Source organism: Balaenoptera musculus, chromosome 8 (genome assembly GCF_009873245.2).
Source record: "Balaenoptera musculus isolate JJ_BM4_2016_0621 chromosome 8, mBalMus1.pri.v3, whole genome shotgun sequence".
NCBI classification, from domain to species: Eukaryota; Metazoa; Chordata; class Mammalia; order Artiodactyla; family Balaenopteridae; genus Balaenoptera; species Balaenoptera musculus.
In genome coordinates this window covers 43,969,489-43,981,546 of record NC_045792.1, presented here as the reverse complement: position 1 = coordinate 43,981,546, position 12,058 = coordinate 43,969,489, and positions in this window count along the sequence as shown.

Here is a 12,058-nt window from a genome sequence, read left to right as displayed (position 1 = left end):
GATGTCCTCCGTTTCCTAATACAATTTGTTTCTTGGGGATAAGGCTCACCGTTCTGGTATCCCTCACTGCCCCTGACCCAGTTTGGGGCACATAATAAACCCACAATGAGTGATAAAAGTCCTTCCTATGCTTTTTCATTAGGGTAAAATGTTAACCTTGGCTTTTGGCAAATGTGAGTCTAGCATGTTGCCCATAAATTTGTGAACGAGGGTAGATATGGTTCTAAAACGTGGGTGTATTTCAGAATCCCCTACATGGCTTTATAAAAATGCAGGTATCTGGCGTTCAGATACTTCACAGGTGTTGTACTTAAAATCTCTAAGATAAACATAAGGAAACTATTTTTCAAATCTCCTCAGGTCATCTAGGGCTACCAATCTGAGGCTTGCATTTGGGAACCACTCTACCAGGGTAATGTAATATTCAACTGCATTCTACCAACATGTATGAAGCACTTAGTTCCTGTTAGCCACGATGCTAAATGATATGGATGCAAACTGAATAGGTTGGTTCCTATCCTCAAAATATAATAGGGGGTGAGGTCTGAAACGTAAAGGAACAATTAGAATGGGGTGTGATAATGAACAAAAAATCTCTATAGCTACATTCATTTTGGTTTCTCTGTCACTGTCACTTTCTCCTGTCAGCTATAAAATTTTAGCATTAGGGAAAATTCCCATGGAAACTGAGTTAACCTATTTTCTTAAGAAGTATTTGGGTTATTTTTCAGAAAATGGCTTTATGCGGCATGGCTTTTGTGAGCTTTCCCTCTCTCCCCAAGATGACAATAAATCTGGCTGAAATTAAAATGGAATTTACTCTATTTTCCCTGTTTTTATTGCTCTGTAAGACAGCTTTGAGTTCTAACACAGTTATTTGGAGAGGATTCATTTCATTTTCACTGATTTATTTTTTCCATTAAAAAAAAATCCCCTGCGTGACCATGATGGACAAAGCTTTGTGAAATCAGTCTAGCTAAAGTCTAGAAACACTCTTGGTGGTTTCTGCTCTGGTTAGTGCAGGCGGTCACCATTGACTGGACATGGCATCCAGAGCAACTTCTATTTTCAGATCAACTCTAGACCACTCCATACAACTCTGAAAATAAATCCCCCTCTACCACCGCCACAGCAACCCAATTGTTGTCATGGAAATTCTCTCCTAAACCAGGGAATCAGTTTACTGAATCCTTGACAGGGGAGACAACAAAAGGAGGTAGATGAGAAATAAATAGTCTTGGGAACCGGATGACTCCAGTTCAAACCTCAGTTTGACACCTGCTGCCTAGGTTACTTTTGGCAAGTTCATCTCTCTGAGTCACGTTTTCCTCATCTGCAAAGTAGGAATAAGAATCTCTACTTAATGGTGTTGTTGAGAGGACACAGTAGTGCACAGAGAGCAAAATAAATGGTAGCCATTTGTGGTAGGCAGAAAAGTGGGCCTCCAAAGATGTCCACACCCAAATCTCTGGACCTTCCGAATATATTATCTAACATAAGAAATCACCAGATGGGCTTGCGTGCTATTAAGACAGAGCAAGAGAAACAGTTGTCAGTGGTGGGCTGGAGCTCCCTGGAAGGATTTATACCATGGAAATCATCAAATGGTACAACCAGAGATTTTTTTTTTTCCCCAGAGAGCCTGTTGTTAAGCATTTCCAATATACCATCACTTGGTTTGCAACTAATCAAGCAGCTTGATTCTACCCAAGGATATCAAGGTCAGGGGAAACAGCTATCACACTAACTCCTTCTTAGGTGCAAAGCAATTATATTTTAATTAACTCTTCTAACCCTTACAGCTGACCTATAATAAAAGAGACAGTATTTCGTTCACTTTATATAAACAAGGTGAGGTTCAGAAAGATGAGCTAATTGTCCAAGATTACACCACCTCACGGAGCCAGGGCCCTTGCAGATATCCTGATGCTGAAGCTCTTGCTTTTTTTCTTTTTACACTGATGCCCGGCACATTGTGTGGCATATCACTGTGATGAATGAATGTACTGAATAAATAAAAGATTACATGTGCCACCCAGTTTTGGAGCAGAGGAAATAGAAAACAGTTTTCCTTAGCCAATTGAACTTTCTTGAAGAAAAGGCCTAATTGTAAAATGGGAATGAGATACTCAGCCCAAAACTAACCCTGTGAAATGGGAAAAGAGAACTGTCTTCCCAGGAGTGCCTCTGTGTGCTAAGTGTGACAAAATCATATTCATTGCCTCCTTTAAGGCAAACGAAAACCCAGCAGGTTTACAATTACCATCTGCCTTTACATAAAAATGAAACTCTGAGAAGCTAAACAACTTTCCAAGTTCTTGCAGTCAGTGAGTGACTTAATTGAGATTCGAACCCAAGTATGTCTGACTCCAAAGTCCACCTGATCCTCTGTGCTATACCAAGAGAAAGCTGCGAGTCTTTAGTGCTGACTGAAAAAAAAATGCACAACTTAAAAGCTGAGAGTTACGTTTTATTTGGCGGACAAAACTGAAGACTTAAGTCTGGGACACAGCCTCTCAGATAGCGGTAAGGAACTGCTCCGAAAAGGTAAGGGGGGAGCCAGGACATATAGGAGTTTCTGCAACAAAGACCAGGTAGTCAGAACTTCAAAAGACTAATGTTAATTAAAGAAAACCAGACATCTCAAGTCAAGGAATTTAGTGCTTTTCTATGTATGGGGAGATACAAGAGTCTGGGCTCACTGAAATCATACCTTTGAGAAGCACCTCAGCTATCTGTATCAGCACAGTATCCTGTGCTTTCTCATCCTGAGTCTCCTCAGGGTACACTGTCTGGGGTGGCTGCAACAGTTGACTGCTAGATGGGGGGTGTCCTGTTTCTATCCTGAGGTCCCTCAAGGCTTATCGTTGGGCCACTGTAATGTGATGGCTTGATGGGTGCAACATCCTTTGTTTACTGATATGGCAGGCAACATTTTTTTCATTGACATTAGTCACTCACTGTTGCCCTGGTCACTCTTACCTTCTCCTTTCTTCAGGGGCCAAAACAGGAATTTATTATTTAATTTGCCAGAAACTGACCAGTGCTTGTCATGTGCTCTGCAGAGCTCTGTACCTCTGGTGTGATGTACAGAAAATATGTGAAAAGTAATAGGACGTGATGTTTAACAGTAAGATTGTTTAGTCTGAAAACCTGCATTAAAATCCTGCTCCTTTTAGTGGTATGAACTTGAGCAAATTATATAATCTCTCTAAGCCTCATTTCCTCTTCTGTAAAATCGGGAAAATAATAACTATTCAGCAAGATTGTTTTTGGGATTAAAGGATATAATATATGCTATAACACAATACTTGAAAGACAATAAAACCTCAAAAACATGGTGGCTAGTCTTGTCAAGCCCAGACCTTGCTCTTTGAAACTAGCACATGGCTGAAGGGAGAGAGCAAATTCATGAATGGATTCCAGGATTTTGTGGGCCAATTTGAACAAAGATTTTTATCACATGCCAAACTTACATAATGAGAAAATATGAGCATAATAATAATACAAGCAAAAATATAACAATATAAGCAAAACCAGTTTGACTATTCTGTGTAATTTTGGTCTAAGAATCTTACAGTTGTTTTCTATACAATATTCTCCCTTGTGCCATCAAGGGCAACAGCGTTGCAGCATTTCTGAAAAGTGTTCTGTCTTCCTTGAGATCTTCTCCCAAGCCCCAGACTCTCATTGTGCATGTTTTAGTGGTGGTGATTTCTTGATTTTACCACATATCAAAGGAAGGTTTTCAGAAAACTAGGACTCATATTCCTCCTTCAAATGTTCTTTACTGGTTTGTTGGTGAAAACATCAAGTGACTGCAGTTATCAAGTCATGCCTATTAAGAATAACACCCAAGTTTGTGGACACACAGGCAATGACAAACAGTTACAATTCTTTCTCGCTAATAGCAATTGTAACACACAATGTATTCCCTTTTCAGATAAGCTCAGAATGTGAAAAAAAAAAGTGTCTTGGAATTGATGACATACAGAAAGTTGTGAACAGCCAGGAAAAGGGAAGAACACTATGACAATGAAAAGAACACAGTTTTGGAGTTAGACAAACTTGGTTTTAAATCCCAATCCCACCACTGTCTGTGTGACCTTGGGCATATTACTTAATCTCTCTGAGCCTTAGTCCCCTCACTGTAGAGTTAGGATAATAATGTATACCTCGAAGGAAAGTTGACAGAAGTGAATTAGATTGTATATGTAAGAGCAGCATTTATACACTATGCTTCACCCTTCCTTCTCTCTCAACTGCCTTTCAGGTAAACCTTCAAGAGCAAGGTGTTTAGAAGAAGAGACCTCTCACCTATTCATTCCTTTCTCACTCCTGGCATCATGCAAGGAACTAGGCTTAGCACTGCTATGGGGGAAGGAGGAGGAGTGAGTCTTGGATTAGCTCAGGATTGTTTTATCTCTGATGTAATATATTAGAACCAATTTCTTGTATACTTAGTCCAATGTACTGGTTACCTGGAAGGTGGAATTAAGTACCGTACTATCAGACAGAAATGAAAAACAAAAGGACAATGGAGGCATGGGCTACTTCCAAGGAAATACCACTAGCAGTTAGTGTTGTCTGCAAGTAGAGGGTTGCAGTGCTCATACAAAGCAGAAAACACCACTTCAAGGAAAAGATTTCTCCCTAATCAGCTCTCACATAACTCTAAAGGGAAAACACACCACAGAACACTCACTTATAGCTTTTTTTTCCTCTTATCAGCAATAGTTTTCGAAGTTTGAAAATACAGGGGTCAAAAGGATATGACCCTGGGACTTCCCTGGTGGCACAGTGGTTAAGAATTTGCCTGCCAATGCAGGGGACACAGGTTCGAGCCCTGGTCTGGAGAGATCCCACATGCCATGGTGCAACTAAGCCTGTGCACCACAACTACTGCTCCTGAGCTCTAGAGCCCATGAGCCACAACTACTGAGCCTGAGTGCCACAACTACTGAGCCCGCGTGCCACAACTACTGAAGACCGAGTGCCTAGAGCCCGTGCTCCACAACAAGAAAAGCCACCGCAATGAGAAGCCGGCACACCGCAACGAAGAGTAGCCCCCGCTCTCCTCAACTAGAGAAAGCCTGTGCGCAGCAACGAAGACCCAACAGAGCCAAAAATAAATAATAAATAAATAAATTTATAAAAGAAAAAAAAAGGATATGACCTTACGTCTTCCTCCAAATGAAGGAATTCTTGGCTATTAGGTCAGGAAACCACTGATGTGCCCTCCGCCCCGGTAAGTACAGAAGGAAGAAAGAAGGCACAGGCAGAAGAGCCCTTAGCTTGCTCCCTCTTCCACCTGCCTGCCCTCTGACAAAGTCCAGCCAGGTAGCTTTTACTTTGCTGGAGTCAAACAGAACTGCTTGCAAGGAAAAGAAATGACATCCCAAAGCACACATGCTCTTCCCTTTGCCCAGGATAAATTATCTGCTTTCTCCTGCCTAATTTATTTCTTCTCATCTTTCAAGAATTGGCTCAAGATGAACTCACTAAAGACCTATTCCTAACTCTTTCAAGCTAGACTACTTTTTCCCATCTGTGTGTACAACAATAATATTAATAACGATAGCCACCATTTTTGAGCACCTTCAATGTGTGAGGTTTTTTGCATATATTATGTATTATAATCCTCATAACATTTCTGAAACAAAAGGATCATCTCCAGTTTTATAAAAGAAGCACACAGAAACCAGGAAATCTTTCCAAGCTGACAGAGTAGCTAAGTAGCAAGGTATAGATTTGAACCCAGGTTTTTCTGACCCCAAAGCTCATACTCTTTCTACTACATCATACTTTCCCTCATACGTGACACATACTGTTCCACACTATATGTGTGTGTGTGTGTGTGCATATTTGTTTTTCTGTTAGTTTTGCTGCTAGAATGTGTTATTTTCACTGCTAGATATCATACCTTTTTCCTCTATATTGCCAGTATCTAATGGAGAGAATTTCATAATATTAGAGGCATAATGAGTGGTTTGTTGGTTCTATTAACTGTAAAAAAATTACAGAAATCATAAATGATAGAATATCATTTTTATTCATTTAACAAATATTTGCTAAAGACATTCTATGTACAGAACGCTACTCTAGGTATTAGATTTGTAGAGGTGAAGAAGTAAAAGTACCTGCCTTCCAGGAGCTCACAATCTAGTGGAATTATGGAGACTCACCTCCATACATTTTTAATTAACTACATAATATGAAGGACTATACAATCATGGAATCATAGGGCTAGAAATGACTTCAGAGATCATGTACAGTTGACCCTTGAACAACATGGGTTTGAACTATACGGGTCTACTTACACACAGATTTTCTTCAATAAGTACGTACTACAGTACTACATGAACTGCGGTTGAATCCACAGATGTGGAGCTGTGGATACGGAGGGCCAACTGTAAAGCTATAGGCGGATTTCTGACTGTCAAAGCTGACAGCTCTTATATTTACTTCTGTAACCATAGATAAATATTTTCAGCTCTGCGTAGGTCAATTATAAAAGTTGAATCATAGTCTGGATATATTTTAGCAGGTAGAGCCACGAGGATCTGATCTGCTTATAGGATGTGGAATGTGAAGAAAGGGAGAAGTCAAGGCTGTCTCCAAGAGTTTTGGCTGGAGTCACTGCAAGGATGGAGTTGCCATCAACTGAGATGGGGAAGACTGTCAATGGAGCGGATCTGGGGTGAATTCATTCACTTATTGAGTAGTCACTGTGTGCCAGGTGTTTTACTAGTATATCCATTCTAGGACTGGTCCAATGCAAAATGAAAGCATGGGACCTATTGTTAAAAATATTAGTACGAATGTCAACAAAGCAACGGCAGAACATTAAAGCCAGAGCGAGGCCCTTCTAAGTTTTGCACAGGTCACACGCTTATGAAGCCAGTCCTGATCTCCTCTCTCTCTCATTTACACTATGCTGGTTCACTATGTGTCTAACAGGAAAAAATAAATCCTAAACCTTTAGATCATTTAAGGAAAACCATTACACAGGAATGTTAAGAGTATCAGTAAAGATAAGTCTTAGCTTGAAGTCATCCTAGTGTAAGCAGATAGGGTAGGGGGGGTCCCCATAGAAAGAACCAGGCATGGCTCTCTTGACATAAGGGAAGCCATTTCTGCCTAAGCCATTTTGTAATCTATCCCTTGCCATAATGCTTGTTCTTGAACAGGTCTTGGAAATTAATGATCTTAAGGGAAGTCAGGGAATGAAGAAACAAAGGAAAAGCAGCCAAGAAACAATAGTTCTGTGAAAAACAGAGTCCTAGTTCTCCTTAAGGGATATACATAACAATCTGATGCGCCTTTGAATCCTGCAGGAACTAAGGATCCCACTGAATGATGATGTTGACCCTCCTGACTTCAATCAACTAAAGCTTGGGCTGTTGACCTTTGCCCCCATTCTATGCTAAATTCTGCTCAGCCCAAGCCCCTTCATGAATATGTATGTACCCTTAGCTTAAAACTTCCTCAATTTTGCTATCCAGGGACACACTGTTTTGGGAAAGATGCCCAGTGCTCTCCTTACTTGCTGCAAGTAATACATGCTTCCTTCTCCCACTCTTTGGCTTGGCTGTGCCATTTGGCTGACACCCACCAGGAAGTGAACCCAGTTTTCAGGTAACACCAGCACATCTGCACTTCCCCTTGTTCCACTCTCTTCTTGCTTTTTACCATTGCTACGGCACCAGACATCTAACAGGTCTCCCCAAGAATGTAAGCCAAAAAAGGAAATTCAGAGTTTGGTGCTTTGGTATCAAGGAAAAATATAGACTTATAGTTCCTGACCTTGATTCCAGGAAGAACGAACACCACTCAATGTGGTTGCTCACCACTTGTTACTTAATCAGTGAGATTCTGTGATTGGATTGTTCCTGCAATGGTGAGGAGGCTGAACTGGATCTTACTCTTTGCTCCATTTACTGGCTGAAAGTTAAGTGAGATTTAAGCACCATCTAAAGAACAGAAGGTTTCTATAGATCAGAATGGCCCTGTTCCTTATCCTTTGCTGAACATTTCCATAATATATTTAAACTGAATTGGAACCATTTTTCTGGTTACAAAGGTTTTCTTATTAGCCCCATGACTGTGCTACCCAAGAGTTCAAACAATACCAAAAATTTTGAGTCTGTATATTATAAACAAAGAATACAGTGTCTTGCCCTTCTAGAGCTTAGAATCTAGGTGATTAAATATCCCTTTCATCTACAAAGCCTTTGTAATACAGTAATACATTTAATTCTTCTTTTTTTTTCCTTCTCCTACAGCCCTTTGTACATATCTGAATAATATTCTGTCATATGATATTGTAATTGTTTGCCTACCTGCATACCCTACTTGAGGTCCCTACAGACAAGAGCAATAATTTACACATCTTTTACCCCTGGTACCTAGCACAATAGATTGTCAATGTCTCGTTAATAAGAAATGTTTGAGTGAAGGAAAAACAACAGAAATGGACACCCAAGAGATGCTTGAATTGCCGTGAGCAGTGTGAGACCCCTGAGAACCTTTGACACGTGAATAAGAAAACCCAAGTTCGGGTCCCAGCTCACCCACCGAGGAGGGAGCAGGATCTTGAACAAACCTCTGCAACATCTTAAAACCTCACTTTTTTCCTTCCTATTTACCCCCACACCTAACTAATTACTGGGTCTTAAAATTTTATTTGATATAGATCCTCTCCATCTCCACCATCACCATGTCATTTATAGCACTGTTAATATTTCTCCTGGACTACTGTAATAGCTGTCCAACTGGTTTTTCTTAACCTCTGTCTCCCTTAAATCCATCCTCCACAATAATGCTAGTAATCAATTTAAACTGCAAATCTAACATGTCATTCCCCTGCCTTCTAGGGATTGTTATTAGCAGGATGTAGGCAGAAAATAGTCAGGCTCTACTTGACCTAACCCTTCTCCACCTAAGATCCTACTACCCTCAGTTCCTACTGAAGACTCTGGCAATCCTAAACACTCCTGGCACTCTTTCCTGACTTTATGCATTATCTAATGACATCTTGTATCCCTATTTCTTTGTTTAGCTCAGCTCTACCCTTCCTTTAAGACTCAGCTTGGGTACTATCCCTTTCTTACAAGAAGGTCCTGGTTGTTCTCTCCACTAAGTTAGCCCAATATTTCTCATTTTGCTCAGTATTACATAACTCTCATAGAACTTATTCATATTGCTGAAATTATAATTTGTGTGTTCAATCATCCTGGCAGATTATAAACGTGTGGAAGTTATGGTGTAAGATTTGTAATCTTACATAATGAGGTAATGAGCATAAAACATTTAGTATGCTCCTCCGTATATAACCTGTTATCTCTGTGACGTTGATGGTGACAGAGACATAGCTAGCTCTTAGGTGCCAGTGCACTTTCCACCTTTCCTTGGTGCTTCACTCTGCTTCTCTCTTACTGAAGACCAGTTCTTTCATACGTCAGGAAATATCACACTGGCAGCTTCCAAACTTCATAACTCTTAAGAGTTTTAGTTACTAAAGGCGTCTGGATCCTTTTCCAGTTCTCGTTTAAAAATATGCTGGGAAGGAGCTTGACTGGCCTAGCTGAGGTCCGGAACCACTGCTGGCCCAGTCAACTGTGATCAGGAGGCAGAGTGCTGACAACATGACAGCACCGGACTAACACAAGAGAGCCAATGAGGAGTGCAGGGATGGGGCGTGAGGGAAGAAGAAACAGCTCTGCAGAGAAAGGACATACTAGTCCCAGAGTAAAGGAGTACTGTTAGACAGTCAAAAACAATACATATTTTTTATACCAGCCATTTTAATAACGATGATCCTAATAATGTAATATATTATATGCCACAGATTCCCTACGAGTAGTTCTAACATATTACAGACCAATGGTCTATAATTAAACTATTGCATTACATGTGCTGCCTCTTAAAGGGATCAGTTTGAGACAGATGTAACTCAATCATCTGAACATATAAATTCTGCTGTGTTTGTTAAAGAAACACCCTTGCCACTTTATTATTTTGCATGGTAGTGATGATATTCATTTCATATTCAAATTTGGGGCAACAGTATTAAAACAACATCAAATATCTACTATTATGTGAGAAGTATGCTGGATGGCTTATATATGAAACAAACTTTTTCATTTATGTATATTATATATATATATAATACACACACACATATATACACAAATATGTTTTCATTTACTCACCAAAACATTTCTATGAGGTTAAAAGATAATAAAGATAAAATGTTTAATATTGTGGAGGAGCTGGAACCATAAATATATTAAATTTCCTTTCTTTGGAAAGAAGGGATTAAGTAGCCCTGTTTACAAATGATCCTCCTGGAAGCAGCTACCAATCATCCAGGTATTAAGTCATCTCAACTTCTGTAAAAGAAATGTGCTGTTTTGCCAGCACCCTCTGGCCTCATTTTGTAGGGTTGATGGAGTTCAACAGAAATGGTTAGAGAACAGATTGAGTTTGTTTAAAGAGGAGAATAAAAGCACCCTCGGGTGTGAACTGGGGGTGAACTGCTCTAGTGAGGGACTCAGGCGAAAGAAAGCAGCTTGTTTGACTTGCAAGGGTGGTTGCTAAATTGAAGGCACGAAACATCCTTGACGTATCAGATGAGAGACAAACACAACACAAATGATGGGGGTAATAAAACTTTAAAATAACTCTTTTCTTGGTGTCAAATACAGTACACAGATTGGGGAAGGAGAAGGGGTTGTAGGGAATTGTAGGGAATACAGGCTTGTGGTCCTTCCAGGAGGTGCCCAGGGAGGACAGTTTGGCTCCTTAGACCTTTGCTTTGAGGAGCAAGAGAAGAGGGGATGGCAGGGACGCATAAAACTTGTTTCAAGTATGTGACAGGCAACTTAATAAGTTTTTTCATTTATTTCTCCCAACCTCTCAGAAAGCAAAGTATTATTGGCCCCATTTCTCAGATGAGCAACTAAGGCACACAGCTAGACAATGGGGCATCTCTCTGATTCTAACATTCATACTCCTTCCACTGCATCACCCAGCCTCAGGGCAGGAGAGGGTGCACTGCCCCTGCTTTGGCATGTGTTTATATTTCCAATCCATACAGTAAGCACAATTTGAAGGCCTACTTTGTGCTGGCCACTGGGCTACGTAAAAATGAAACACAGAGCATATGGATAACCTAGTTGAGAAGACAGACTCATTATTCTAAATGTAAAGCAGACTGTGATGAGTGCTATATATGAGGGTACAAACCAAGTCTTTGAAAGGAACATTTCCTGTACACACTATTCCCTCATAGGTATTTGTGCCTTGGTACATGTTAAAATCCAAGTGATTCTGAGAGTCAGTTAATAATTCAGATGCCTTTTAAAAATATTATTTATTTAGATAAATAAATAATATACCATGCAATCAAGCCTGTGCCGGATACTGAGGAAGATACAGCAAAGTGTAAGATTGAATCCTACTCACTAGGAATTGGTAAAAGGGAATGAGAGATTAAAATCAGACAGACCTGAATTAAAACCCTAGTTCAGCCACTCACCAGCTGCGTGACCACTGCTGAGTCACATGCTCTCTGACCTTCCATTTCCACTGACATTTAGAAGGAGATTATGTAAAGGAGCCATTAAATCCTTCTCCAGAAACCTTTTGAAAGAGTCTCTCAAATTCTAGACCACAAGATGCCTATACCAGAAGCAGTGCATTATGAGGAGGCGAAAATCTAGTTTGAAATCAGGAGAGACAGTGTTTGCTGGAATCTGGGTCAACACATCTAGGAGGAAGAAAACCATTTCAAATTGGGTGCAGACACATTACATCAAACATACTGCTCTCTCCTGAGAGTTATGACAAAGAAGACTCAGAGCCTCCAACCATCCATTAATCTCCAAACACAGCTACTGAAAACTATCCAAAGCAAAAGTCTCCTGTGGGTGTTGAACCAGGGAACAGAAAAAGTAGAGAGAATTAGTTGTCCTCTCAACCAATATTTCTAGGGAGTGGAAATGAGAGGGGACATCTCTAAATGTTTGAACCCAGACGTGCATGTTGTGCAAGT